This window comes from Anoplopoma fimbria, chromosome 8, assembly GCF_027596085.1.
Source record: "Anoplopoma fimbria isolate UVic2021 breed Golden Eagle Sablefish chromosome 8, Afim_UVic_2022, whole genome shotgun sequence".
Lineage (NCBI taxonomy): Eukaryota > Metazoa > Chordata > Actinopteri > Perciformes > Anoplopomatidae > Anoplopoma > Anoplopoma fimbria.
In genome coordinates, this window is record NC_072456.1 from 7532170 (window position 1) to 7546263 (window position 14094).

Below are 14094 nucleotides of genomic sequence, written 5' to 3' on the forward strand. Positions count from 1 at the left end.
CATGCAACATAGGCTGGAATCAAAGCTGGGGGTTTGCATGCGCTGTAACCACTTGGCCATCAAGGCGCCAAATGTTGTATTTAAATACAAATAACTTTTTGTGGAAAGAAAAAAGGTAGCTCAATTAATTTGAAAAAGAAGGTTTCACATTTTTTTTAAGTGAGTTAAGGTGTATTTGAAAAAGATTGGTTTCATTTGGAGTAGTGAAAGAGCCTGCAACGTTCCCAATATAGTCCGTGCTACATGAGGCACAAGACAACGGAAGAAAACAGGAAACAGGTGATGCCACTGACATCTAAGAACTGTTGATACAGAGAGGGTAGTGGAATATAAAACTTACTTGCACATGTGTTGTTGCTAAGAATGAACAGGGACACACTGACACGGATACACATGGACACTGAAGTTCATGTACGTGAACAGACACAAGCCATTGACACTTATTGAGACGTGTCGAACTGTGTGCATTGGCCTCAAACTTTTCCACGTCTCAGCACAGTGATATCTGGAGTGGACAGGGTGACTGAGCACCAGCTCTTATATACAGGCACCCATCTGTCAGCACCGGAAATACCTGACCTATACCCCATCCCTCGCAGTGTTCTCAGTACAGGCAGCTCGTCAGCTGTTTCACACTCGTATCCCTGGTGCCTATTTACCAGCTAAAGTGAGAATGAAAGAGGACACTTTGCAAGTGAGGAGTACAGTACTTAGTGTGGAAATACACTGAAAGGACAAAGAAGATCACTGATCAGGAAGAGCTGTCACATTAATCGGGTTTGTAAACAATAATACAATGTCTTGGTGTTTCAGAGCTTGACATATAGCTCTGCAGCTCCTATGTACTGCACCTATCAAGGGCTACTTCACCTAAAAATAGCCTAAAACAATGTATCCAACAGGACAGACAGATGTCTTTCCAAATACATTATCATTTGCTAGCCATTATCCACAGACACCATTGTAAACAGATTTACTAACAACAACTTTAAACTCACAATTGCCACCCAACTCTTTAGGACAAAGGAAGAACTGTCTCACACTGAGGTATGTGTGAGAAATATAACATATACTATTTCGAGAATATGTTGCTGTTGAGATTTTTGCACTTTGCTCAAGACAAAGCCACAGAGATCTGCAGTATTTAAGTACTAAGTGGATGAGTAAATAGCACTAAATAAGCTTGTTATTGTGTTTTCAGTGAACTGTCCCTTTAAAATAAAACACATATACTTGAAAAGTGCTCATTTCTAATTGGCTGTCCGGACTCCTCAAACGCAAGGTAGAATTTACCGCAGGTAACTATAGCAACAGTAGTGCTGATTCATGCTACATCACCAGTTTGGTGAAGCTTACCAAACCCATTAACACTTGCAAATTTCCCCGCTGCGGGACTAATAAAGGATTATCTTAAAGGAGCGATAAAATTCACTTTCTGGCCACTTGGGGGTGTTAAACAAGCTATTAACACAACATATTATCACCTTTTAAAATTAGCATTTCAACATTAGCATTCATTTGGTTAACACCTCAGCCTGTAGCTGTGGAATAAAGTCATAATGTACTCATGGGTGCCACATTTAGATAACACTGGACTCATTGAGGGAACCGTCATTCCCTGTTGCCTTATTTGCCTCAACCTCATCTGTTACTTTCTTATATTGATCTCGACACAAACACAAGATGTCTAAAAACGGGACAGATGTCTGATACAATTAATGACATATTTTTGCATGATCCAGCAAAATAAGCGCTACGAAGAGCGATGGGTATGAAGAGCGATGGGTATGAAGAGCGATGGGTATGAAGAGCAATGGGTATGAAGAGCAATGGGTATGAAGAGCAATGGGTATGAAGAGCGATGGGTATGAAGAGCAGGGTGATGGTTGATTGGTCTGGGTCTGGTGTTGAGGGCAGTAGGAGGTTTAACTGTACCCTGTACGACAATCTCTGAAATCCCCAGTCAGAAAAGGTTACATGGTAAGATGAGAGTCAGTGTGGTATTGAAGCGCTGTTTAGGAATGAGAGTGACGCGGCCTGGCCACTCTCACCACACAGATAGAGTTACTCAGCAGAAAGACACAGATAATACATAATGCTTATTCTAGAGCCACAGACTGTCCAGTAATCCAATATTGTTACAGTACAATGGACTGGACACCATGAATGCAAAAAGCTTTAGATCAGAGTCACAATAATAGACTGTAGGCACACGCGTGACTCAGACTAATGGCTGCTGTTCTGAGTCCACATTCAAAACAATACTGTAGTTTGGCAAGCAAAAGCTGAAGTGAAGGCAGAATTAAATAAGTACATTGACTTGAGTTAAGTACACATTTTCAAGTACTTGCATCTTGATCTCAACTCCACACTGGTGTAGTTGGTATTATAGTGTCTGCATTTTACACACTACCCCACTGACAAAATCTGTCCAGAGATAAACGGAAATATAAACACCTGGCAATGTACACAAAACTGCCTCTGTGGATGTTCCTGTCACATTTAGCCAGGACGACACACACACACACACACACACACACACACACACACACACACACACACACACACACACACACACACACACACACACACACACACACACACACACACACACACACACACAAGGTGGAATGACAATACCAGTGACGCTGTTGCAGCTGGAAAATATTACCATGACATGCAGACGATTCCAATCTTTAATTATGTACGTTCACTCACAGAGCCAGACTCTAATTGACCAAATTTCATCTTTTGAATTTAGTAATAATAATAATAGACTAGACATTTCGGGCCACCTGACAACAGCACAGAGACAGCTCTCTGACCACTGGCATGTTCCAGGGCCCTGGTACCCCCCCAAAATTGGCATCCCTGCCCACAAAGGATTCACCATACCATCATCATGACTCATACCATGCAGCCTAACTGAGACCAAATATAATTGCATTCAAATGACTGCATTCAAAGGGTCCTTTACATCTTGTAAAGCCTGTCATTCTCCGAGTTCAGGGCCAGTGGGTTTCACTTTAGCGGACAACTAAGTGCCAAATACTCAGTGGTAGAGGTAAATGGTAAATGGACTGTACTTGTATGGTGCTTTTTTTAGTCATCTGACCACTCAAAGCGCTTTAAGACTACATGTCATCATTCACCCATTCACACCCATTCATACACTGATGACGGGGGCTACCATGCAAAGGTGCCACCTGCCCATCAGGACTCTATCTAACCATTCATACGCATTCATACACCGCTGGCCCAGCCTGCGGGAGCAACAAATGTGTGAGTGGTGATGCACTTAAACATGTGATTGTCGACTGTACATTTTTTGTTTTCTGTCTTTTTTTTTCAGCAATTGTATTATAGTGATTAACAACAGGCTGAAACAATATCCTTTCATGCACAACTTCAAATTTGTTTACACTTTTTAGTATCTTTCCAATAAGTCTCTTTCATTAAAGCGATTTTGACTAGGAAAAACACAGGTGCACCTAATTTCGTCAACGATGTGTCACGAATTGTCCCTGTCAGCATTGACCGTGAGCTAGCATGCACAATACGGGCACCCTGGAACAATCTCAGCTGAATGGAATGCAGGCATTTATAATGTCACCATTTAAACCTGTGCAATGACAAGCCAGAATGTCTGCTGTGTAAAAGGTCTTCCATGCAATTTGCGGTATCTAGGCTACTTGTGACGTCTGTCCAGATATTCACACCCCATGTTTTTATAGCTGCACTATGAGATGAAATGGAAATATTCAACATGTCTTGTTGAGATCATGTTCAGGTCGGGTTTTGACAAGAACTCAAATAAAGTTATATGGTTTGAATAACAATAAGCAAAAGTGTGAATGGAATCACTGAAAGGTTTTTGAGGAGGATATTTAAATCTCCTCATTTTATGGCTTATAATTCCTTTGTGCTTGATGACGAATGTCTGACGCTTACATGATAATGGAAAGAAGGCTACATATTATCTCCGTAGCTCCACCTGCTGCTTTTCTATCTGACAAATGTACTTGTGCCACCACTGGCTGATGACAGTCTGTACTTTCACAGTTCAGCTGCGGCGATAACATCCGTCCAGCTCTCTCTCTTGTGACCTTGGACGGACACAAAAAAATTCCTTTCATGGAATAGAAGTGTTGTATGACGTCAGCAAATTGTGTTTATACAGGCTATGTGTGTTTTTGCTGGGGATGGTGATTAAGCCTGTATATATGTTCCATAAGCATCACAGGTATGTGCACAGACTCTACATTCATGCGCACAAACCACTTCCCTCGGCAATCGTGAGTTTGCTGCTCACTGTCAGCGTTATATAACATGAAGACAACTGGGCGTGACAGGATTAGTGTTTGCAAGGGGATTCAGGATAAATGGTGACCTCTGACCTCGCGGAATGACTGTCAACCCCATACACCAAAAAAATCATCAGGGCTTAGTGGAGAATTTATGAAGAGGATCTTATATCTCGCTCCGTCTCTTGGTGTCACAGTGTCAACACAAACTGCTGGTGTAAACTTGCAACTTCATAAAAAGGATATCTAAACATTTACTTGAAGAAGGGAAACAGGCCAAAAGAATAGTTGATACGTAAGCTATTAACAGGACTTCAATAAATTGGTGTTTAGAGACAAAATCCTGGAACTAGAGGACCAAGGCACTTCCCCTTTCAGCTTGACTTTCCCCGAAGCAAAAAGGAAATGTATGCAAATCACCTTATCATGTTAACAAGAATAGAAACACTACATTATGTAGAGTGCACACTTATCGAGACAAAAATGTAAACATCATTGTATTCAGTATGATGAAGTTTATAACTGAGTGCTATAACTTCAAGATATGTCACATGGTTGCCTTATTGTGCTACTATTTAGCATTTGATATCTTAGCATGCAGCCCGTTTTGTTATATCAGACTACACTGCTGAACAAATGCATACTATTTCCACATGGAAAACCAAATTAAACCAAAAACTATAAATAGACAAATAAAAAATACACGTTGAGATGTAGTATGTGTACATAAATATAAATAAGAGAGTGAAAATCAATGACAATCAGATAAAGAAGAGGAGGAAGTGATAAATTTAAAAAATACATGAAAATATTACCGGAATGATCCATGAATGTATTTCTCTAATCATTGTTTACTCTACCATTGTTTATAATTGTCTGCATTTGTTTATCTAAAATATATAGCATGGGGATTTGGTCAATATGTGCAACATTATTGTTGCATGATATTTAAGTTGCATACATTTATTGCACTGATTGTACTGCATACAGTAACTTAACTTTAACTTTAATAAGTCATGAACATGATGTTCCTTGTATGAGGGACACCTAAGTGAAGTTGCTAAAAACACAAAAATGATTTAAAAAAAAAATCTAAACATCTGTTATGATTCTCAAAAAGGTCTGCACCCAAGTATAGTTGTGTCTACTAATATGTTTACATGGTATATTCAAGAGTAAATGAACTAAAATATGCCAAATCATCAACATGCGCCATGGTGTTGGAATTATAAGGAAGGTGCATTTCTGTCTTCCACCACATGATGGCAGAAGACAGCCACCGACCCAGGACTCCTCTTCTAACACAACATGCTGATGACTACCTGGGAAGTGGGATGGCGTTTAGGAGTAGTATCACGCCCAGCTGTTCTCTGGTTACCTTGAACCCTGACCTACTAACCCCCTACACCAACATATGTATTGACACAAATCCAAATAGTCAATGTTTATCATGTAAGATATACTGCACACGGTAACAGATCATAAACTGACTTCATGTCTGTCCTAAAACTCAATTCAGCTTCATGTCCTCCTGCTCTTTGTCACAACATCGACACTCTCCAAGTAAACAACTGATTGACATTCATTCATTTACGAAAATAACACCATGTCTGTTTGTATTATCATTTTGGAGTGCACTAGTGCATTGAACGCCTTGCAGAAATTATGTTTTGGAGAGATATTGATTTAACTTGATGGTAACCAACCCTTACTGTACATCCATATATATCCCCAAATCTCTGTGCTGTACTTTCCTTGAGATTTGGTCAATGCAAATATGTTCTGTGCTCTTGACTCCTCTGCATCACAAATTAATATAAAGCAAATGAATTGGAAAGTAGGCCTAACGTAAAGTGACTAGCAACTGAGTGTAATGTTAACATTAGTTAAATAGCCATGGTTACGAGAACAATTACTTAGGCTCACGTCATAGTCTACTTAAATGTGTCAATAACAACAATAACAATATTGGGGGGTTGAAACAACCAAACCTTAGTATAACGCTAATGCCTTCAGCTAACAGCTAGCACAAAAGCTTTCTTCAAGAAAGCAGACAGAAGTGTTTTTCTGAGCTGCTTTCGCTGGCTTGGACGGTTGGATTCTTACTAAATGTTTTCTCTTCACCAAGCTATGTATTAATACTGGAAAGTTTATTTGACTTCAAATGTCTTGGCGCAATTCAGTGCTGCTAAGCTAACCTAGCATTAGCGTGTTAGCTGTTTTGTCAGTCCCATTTCAACAGTTTGACAATGTGAACAGTTCATGGTTGTAGTCCCAATTTATTTTTGTTTTTAGAAATAATGTTTTTATGCTTAGGGCGAAATCACTAATTTCTTAACTGAAAAAAATAAATGTTGAAATTGAAAATCTCACTAAGGGTGTATGGTGGCATTTAACTGTCATTTTCATATCAAAAGCGAAGCTTTTGTTGTGCCTTATTTCATGTAGCTAACTTTTAGACCGATGCAGTACAATGCACCATGTAGCTTCCTGTCTACCTGGTCCCCTTCTGACTTTTTATCCTGTTTTAGTCCTCTCACTCCCACATCCAGCCACTTCTTGTTGTCCTGCAATAACCCCCTTCTCTCCGTTCCCAGTCACTTGACCATCCCTGCTCACCTGTTCACAGTTTCCTTTTCAGCCCTGCAGATATTTAAATGGTGGATTTCCATTATTTCCCTGCCATGTTGTCAAAGAGGCAGTGCTGCTTTTTCCTTTGCTTTCTAGCGGCTGTGTTCTGAAATCTGTAAACCTGGAATCTGAGACTTGCTTGTTTTTTAACCTTTTTGGATCTTTTTGGACTTCAGGCTTTTGCCTGTTTGGGCTCCCTGTCAAGATTTTACACTTGTCTGCCTCACGTTTCCGCAAGAGTTCTGTGCCTTTATATGGTCAGTAAATCCCGAAAATGTATCTGCATTTGTGTCCTATCTGTTGCAGAAATGCATGTTTTTTCCTTGTGTTGCTTTCGTTCTTGGAGATTTCATATTGGCTCAGTGTATCATTGCCTGATGACAAAGTGGAGGATACCACTGCCTTTAGTAACGTTAATAAGACTCTTGTCCATTCTCAGAATTTCTGTAATACAAGCATCAAGAAGAAGCATGGTTATTGGCACACATAGGACGCACAGTAACCTTTTCAACATTCGGAAAATAACTCAGAAGCATTTGGTTTTTACATATACATTGAATTTAACCTAATAATAAAATGTCTGCAACTCACCTATGGCAATGGCCAGCAAACACTTGCGCTTGTGTGTACTGAGTGTGTGTGTTTTTGTGTGTGTGTGTGTGCGTGTGTGTATTAGGCCCCACCAATCTGTATCAGCACTGTGCTGGTAATGAGTTATGCAAACGGCTGAAAGTGGACACCAACTGAGAGGCCAGAGGAGTACAGGCGAAAACAGCACATTCCCCCGGAGTCCTCATACCAGAGAGACACACAGGAAGACACATGGAGCCAGGAGAGATGAAGATTTAAAGTCTAAATAAAATGTAGGTTCCTATTCAACTTGTTAAAAAAAATTGCAGGCCTCTTTTCCTTCAATTCACACAATGTACAATACAGTAAGAGACAGTTAAACCAAATAACTAATGATTGAGTCAAAATTTCCACAGATGTAGGATGTACATTACACTGTACATATATATAGTCAGGGACAGTCACAAAAGGGACAGTCACAAAAAAGAAATGTAAAAATAAAGTAGATTTCCATGTATTTGAAACAGAAATGCCGTAAACTGTCCTATACTGATTGGTAAGATGTGTCCATTAACATTCTCGTCACACACACATGAAATATGTTTGACAATGTAATTCAATGGAGTGAAAATGTATTTATGTTGTTTAATATTTAAGTATTACCACAGGAAGTCTTTGCGGGTCATTTCATCAAACTCCAGTAGGAAGTGGATACATTTTACATTTTCAAATATTTAAATAAACAACAGGGTCAAATGTGACTTAGTCCTGGGTGTAATATAAGTTAAAAATAAGTTTACTAATAGGAATCATTTTGAATATTTTTATGCTTTTATTGCACATTGATAAGAAAACACTTTTCTTTTATGTACTTTTTATGCCTATAAGAACACATCGGCACCCAGAAAGTTCCAGTCTTTCTGTTTTTAATCAATTAATGTAGGAAAAGATGTGATGTTTCCTCCTTTCCTATTGTCCTGCCCAAACATTCAGTTTCAGCAGAAAATACCCTGTTAATTGTAACTAAAACAACATCCATCGCATAAAACTAGCATTGGCTTAGTTCCCTTATCCTTCCTCTGTTTGTTTGCTCATTTTTATCTGAGCTGAGATGTGAGTGTGAGAATCTGGGGCAATAGAAACCCCAGATTCATGCTCACTCACATTAGCACAAGCTACAGTTTACTCACACAAAGTCATTTGTTTGTATAGTGTATGTCCCTCTAAGACATTCACAACTGTGAACTTCTCTTCTTAATTTTGTTGCTGAAGTTATTATTGTTTTAGTTTTAAGACTAAAAGCTCACATCACATAACCATTTCACGTGCAAATGGATGCATATCAATATCACAAATCTACAAATAAAGTACTGTATCACTGGAATGTGCAACAATAAAACATAAAATGGCCAACTTCAATATAATATATACTGTGATCTGGATACATATAATGGTTGGTAATGCTGCACTGTACTAGTGACTCTGTTCAACAATTTTATGCATATTGCACTAATCCATATTCCAACACTGCATTTAATTTAAGAGGTTGTTACTATTACACGACTTAAGTGTCATTTCAGTATCAAGTATGTCAGTTAAGTTGAATGATAAACATCTGTGTTGCATGGACACAAACAACATAGCATAGAAAGAGGAGCTCAATCTGATCCCATTCATATGAACCCACAAGAATTCACAGAAATGTCGGCTTTTCTGACTCGTTACATTTTACTGACACTGTCCCTTTGTTTTGTTTTCCTGCAGGATTCTGCAGTCTGGCTCTTTGTGTGTTAACTTGGAGTTCAAGGAGAAAATCCTTCCAGTTTAAGTGAAGACGCTCCCTCATGTATTCAGGTTAGTGGAGCTTTGGCGTGAATGAAACATGTCTACGGAAATGTCGTTTAGAGTGAGGAAAGTTAATTGAAAGTCAACTGAGGAACAGGGCATTTTCAGCACCTTGGACAGAGCTCACTTAAACAGGATTAACCTGTTCTGCACCCAGGTTTCAAAACGCTTTAATTTAATGTCCAAACTTCACTTTGAATCACCTCAGATCAGTCTGATCTATTATATATCACCATTTATTCACCTTAAAACCATCAGGACATACAAAACATGTTTCCATATTTTGACTAAACTGTCCAGTGTAGCAGAAATGATAAATAGAGTTATAAATCAAGTGGTGATAGGACCACTGTCAGCGGCGACAAGAAGACTGAGTCTAATAAAACATTATTGAGCTGACACTTACAAGTTTTAACTGCTCAAAGCACCACAGCTCCCACACTTTATGAGGAGTCAATTACATTTGCCTCCTGCTGAATTATGTTAACATAATAAACTGGTTTATGCTGAACATAGTATGTGTAGCCTAGAAGCCAAGGCTTGAATGAATGGAATGCTACTGAACAACATTTAGATGTCACTGCTGGTGACAAGTGTGACGCATGCAGGTTGACATTATGTTTTCCACTGGCCATCCTGTGCTCATGCGCTGGCTACAGATGGATGCTTCACTTGCCAAAAGCTATTGTTGTTGCATTGTTTTGTCAAAGCAACATGTTCAGTTCACTTCAGCAGCTCAAACAAACAGCAGAAAATGATACAAATGACAGGGACTCCTCAGCTGATTAGTTTTGCTGCCAGTATACAGTAAATCCCTGGAAAACAGCTGTAGTACGTACACACAGACCAGATTAGTCAGTAAGGCTCTACTTTATCCAGGGGAAGACCCGTTCTGAAAGATCCTAGCCTGTTTACATTACCAGAAAAGCAAATCCTCTTCTCAGAGTGAAAGCAGAGACCAGGCCACCCACAGATAACACCAGCAATGCTGAGCTCAGATTGTCCAGGGTCTTCTTTACAGAGTCAAAGATATGATAATCAAGCCACCTACATGCAATGTGTCCAGCTGCTGCTCTGCTCCACCAGCCAGAGCTTTGATACAAAGTATGGTGGTCTAACTGCAGCAAAACAAATATTGTCAATGTGTTATGATTTTAAAAAGTAGTTAGATTCTGTACACATTTTTCAATGCTTCAAGTCCTCTAAATTCACAATGTATGATTAATAGAAACCTTTCCTAGTTTTTGATTCCGCTCATCATCTTACTTTTAAGAAAGTATCTGAGCTGACAAGAGCATGTTTACACGTTCGTGTTCGGGATGTTCATGATTCAGAATGCACATCCTCGTTGATAACCACCAGATTCTATTAAACTCAGTGTATTATTTCATGAAATAAATATTGAAAATGTGCAAGAAATGCCTATAGTTACAATGTGAAGAACTCTGGACCAAGGTCCAGAGGCCTCTGTGGCTCTGAGGTAGAGCGGGTCGTCCTCTAATCAGGAGACCTACGGTTTGATTTCCTTACACTCCTGTCCACAAATTGGCTTTGCCATCAGTGTGTGAATGTGTTTGACAAACAAACACGGAAACAGGACTTCTTTTGGTGAAGGCAAAAAACAACAGCTTTGGACAGAACTGTCAAAATGTCAGGAAAATATACAATCTAGTTTAAATTCCATTAAGGCAGCATTAGTCGGGGTGATAATGTGATAACATCTATTACTTAATTTCCGGTTCATGCAGGCCTGCAGCTTGTCGGGTTTAGCCATAATCCTCAACATGACAGCAGAGTCCAATAAACAAGGGGTCTGCTTTACATCATTTACGACCGCTCTGCTATTCATTTAGAGTGATTGACCTCTTGGCATGTTCCCAAATTATCCTGTTCACATGTACCACAGGTGCACAGACCTTCTCTTGCTGTGTTACCTGTATGTCTGCAGACAGTGCGGTCCTTCCCCTCCTCTTGGCAGAGAATAATTTCCACAGCCGTCCCCACAGGAAAGTGGCCACCAAACACACACTCCCTAATATCCAAATATCTTTATCCCTTAAAACTTTCTCCATGATGAAAACCTTCCTCTTCCCGCCCCTTCTGTCCGCTTGCACAGGCTGTCTGCCTTTGCTCGGCCTCTCTTCAGCTTGTGGCGAATGAGTGTCAGGCGAGACAGCGGGCGTTGATTATGAAATAGTCAGGATCCTGTGGCTGTGCATTGAATTTTCAGTCTCTTGCTCACTACAGACTCGCACAAGAACAGGGAGTCGTTGCTGTCAAGCCGCCTGCCCACCAAGCCAACCATTCACCTGCCACCCGGCTTCCTCCCTGCCTCCCACCCTGGGACCTAAAAGGAGAGAACATGCCGTCTCTGAGACGAGAACGGGACAGGTGGTGTTGGGTTCAGGGTGTCGTTGCTGTACGCAGAATCCCATGCCTGCATGTTAGTGAGACCCCTGCGGTATCCTTTAACTTCGCACACAGCACTTGATGCATGCATGCGGGGTCCTAAGTATAACTGTCAGGCAGTCCCTCTGCCTGTGTTTCTCTATACCTCACAAAAGGGAACAACTCAGTTGTGTACATGCATCTTTGCAGATGCCTGCAATGGCAAACAAACAACAATCAATGCACTCATGTAAACAAACAACTGCATCTGTGTGGTTCTTAGTTTATCCCTCTTGTGGCCACATGTTGCACAGGTACATGTAGGTGTGCTATGTACAATGTACTTCCTGTAAGTCGCTTTGGATAAAAGCGTCTGCTAAATGACTGTAATGTAATGTAATGTAATGTAATGTCCGTCACTAAATGTTGAGTGTGAAAATTAAAAATGACACTCTAACAAAGATAGAGAGGGAGATAAACATGAATAGCTAAATTCTGATATTACAAATGAAAAACCAAAATAAAAATACTGCTGTTCCTCTTATGTATGTTCAGTACATGCCACCACTAGACAAAGATGTACAGATCCTTTGCATTTGTGCTGTGGGCAGAGGACAGAAGAGTTTCCTATTTGGACTTGACGTGCCTCTGTGTGTGTGTGACAGCTATCTGGATGGTAGCTGATGATTTATACAGGATAGTGGAATGAAAACACTGCAGTCAGGCAGATCAGATCCCTCCACATGCTCTGCCAAACTTGTCGGTTAACAGTATGACTTTTAACGCTGGTGCCTTTACACATCTCCTAAAGAGAAGATGAGACACATGGTGTGTCCTTAAAAGTGATTTGTGTTGATTATCAACCTCAGGAGATCATCCAAAAATATGGACACGCCCTTTTTTGCTTACATTTTTGATTATGTAAATATCTTTCGCAACGGAAATTTGATTCTTTCACCATCTTCCTGCAGAGAGTGGTAATTGCTGTTGGTCCTTCACATTTTGATCTATAAAACAGAGTTATCCGACAAAAAACATGTTTCATATTTCAAATAAAAAGACGAGAGCTTTTTCAGGCAGCCATTTTTAGCAGATTGTGAGAAAATTTGCTAAAAGATATTCAAGATTCTGCGACAGGCCAAAACAAGCTTGACTTAACAAGCAGCAACAGGTGGGGGCCGGGTAAAGGGTCAAAGGGGTTACAGAGCAGGACCCCCGGGAAGGAAAAAATTCCCCAGGGGGAATCTGAGGAGAACCTCTGCACCGAGCAGGGCCGGAGTGAATGTTTGTTAATGAAGATGGTGGATCTGGTGGCTGACCTGCATGTTTGTTATGTGTGTAACGGTTTGTAGTTCAACTGTGAGGGAGGATGGAGAACAGAAAAGCAGAAAAGTCTCAGGGAAAATAATGACAGGTGGTTCAGCGAAGGTGAAACTGAGGTCAGAGTTCAGAGATTTATTCCCTTGGTGCTATGATAGGCTGTTGAGCTTAAATTACTCAAGGTGCCTCCCATGTAACAGAAACGTTCCCATCAGCACTCCCTGGTGGTCAAAAAGCACCACTGATGTAGTTGGACAAGACAAAAGATGTATAAACCAAATCCCCAACATAATGTAAAAAAAACACTTTTCTCCATTTACAGTAGCTGCACTCAGATCACACAGAAACCCACATATAGGCTAGAATAGTTCACAGGTTCTGATGCTCAGGTTATTTTTTATAAATGTCTGTACTGTGGAAATAATCTGCATTAATGTGAATAAAAAAAAAGCTGTCCAAAACCAAGTAAAACAAATATAACAACTGGCAACTAGTACACAAGAAAAATTGGCAAAAACACATTTAACTTCATACTGTTAAATCTCTGTGTATGTACTGTATTTTTAAACGCAAAGACATTTTCATTTGCCGATGGACATGTTGTCTTCCTCAGTGTCAATCACTTGCAGGTGTTTGAATGCAGGCATCCATGTGACCTGATGTGAACTGAGCTGAATGGCAGCTAGTAATGTAATATCGGTAATGTCAGGACTATTACCTTTCTAAAAACATTATATTGTAGGTCACATTTACTGAAGGTTAAGAGCTGCGTTTGGTTCCTTACAACTCAGGTACCTGTGCTACTGATGAAGCACTTAACTACATATAAATGTTTATATTTAATCATTAAAAATGAATCCTAAAAGTATAAGCTTACCTTTATGTAGTTCATTTGAGACGACCTCCCTGACTGCGCGGTTGTTTTATGGAATATTTTATGTTGTACATAATTTTTTATGGAGTTGCTGATATCACATGAGTAATTAAAATCAACATTTAACATCTTCTCGGGATGCTGACTAATTTTAACTGTAAC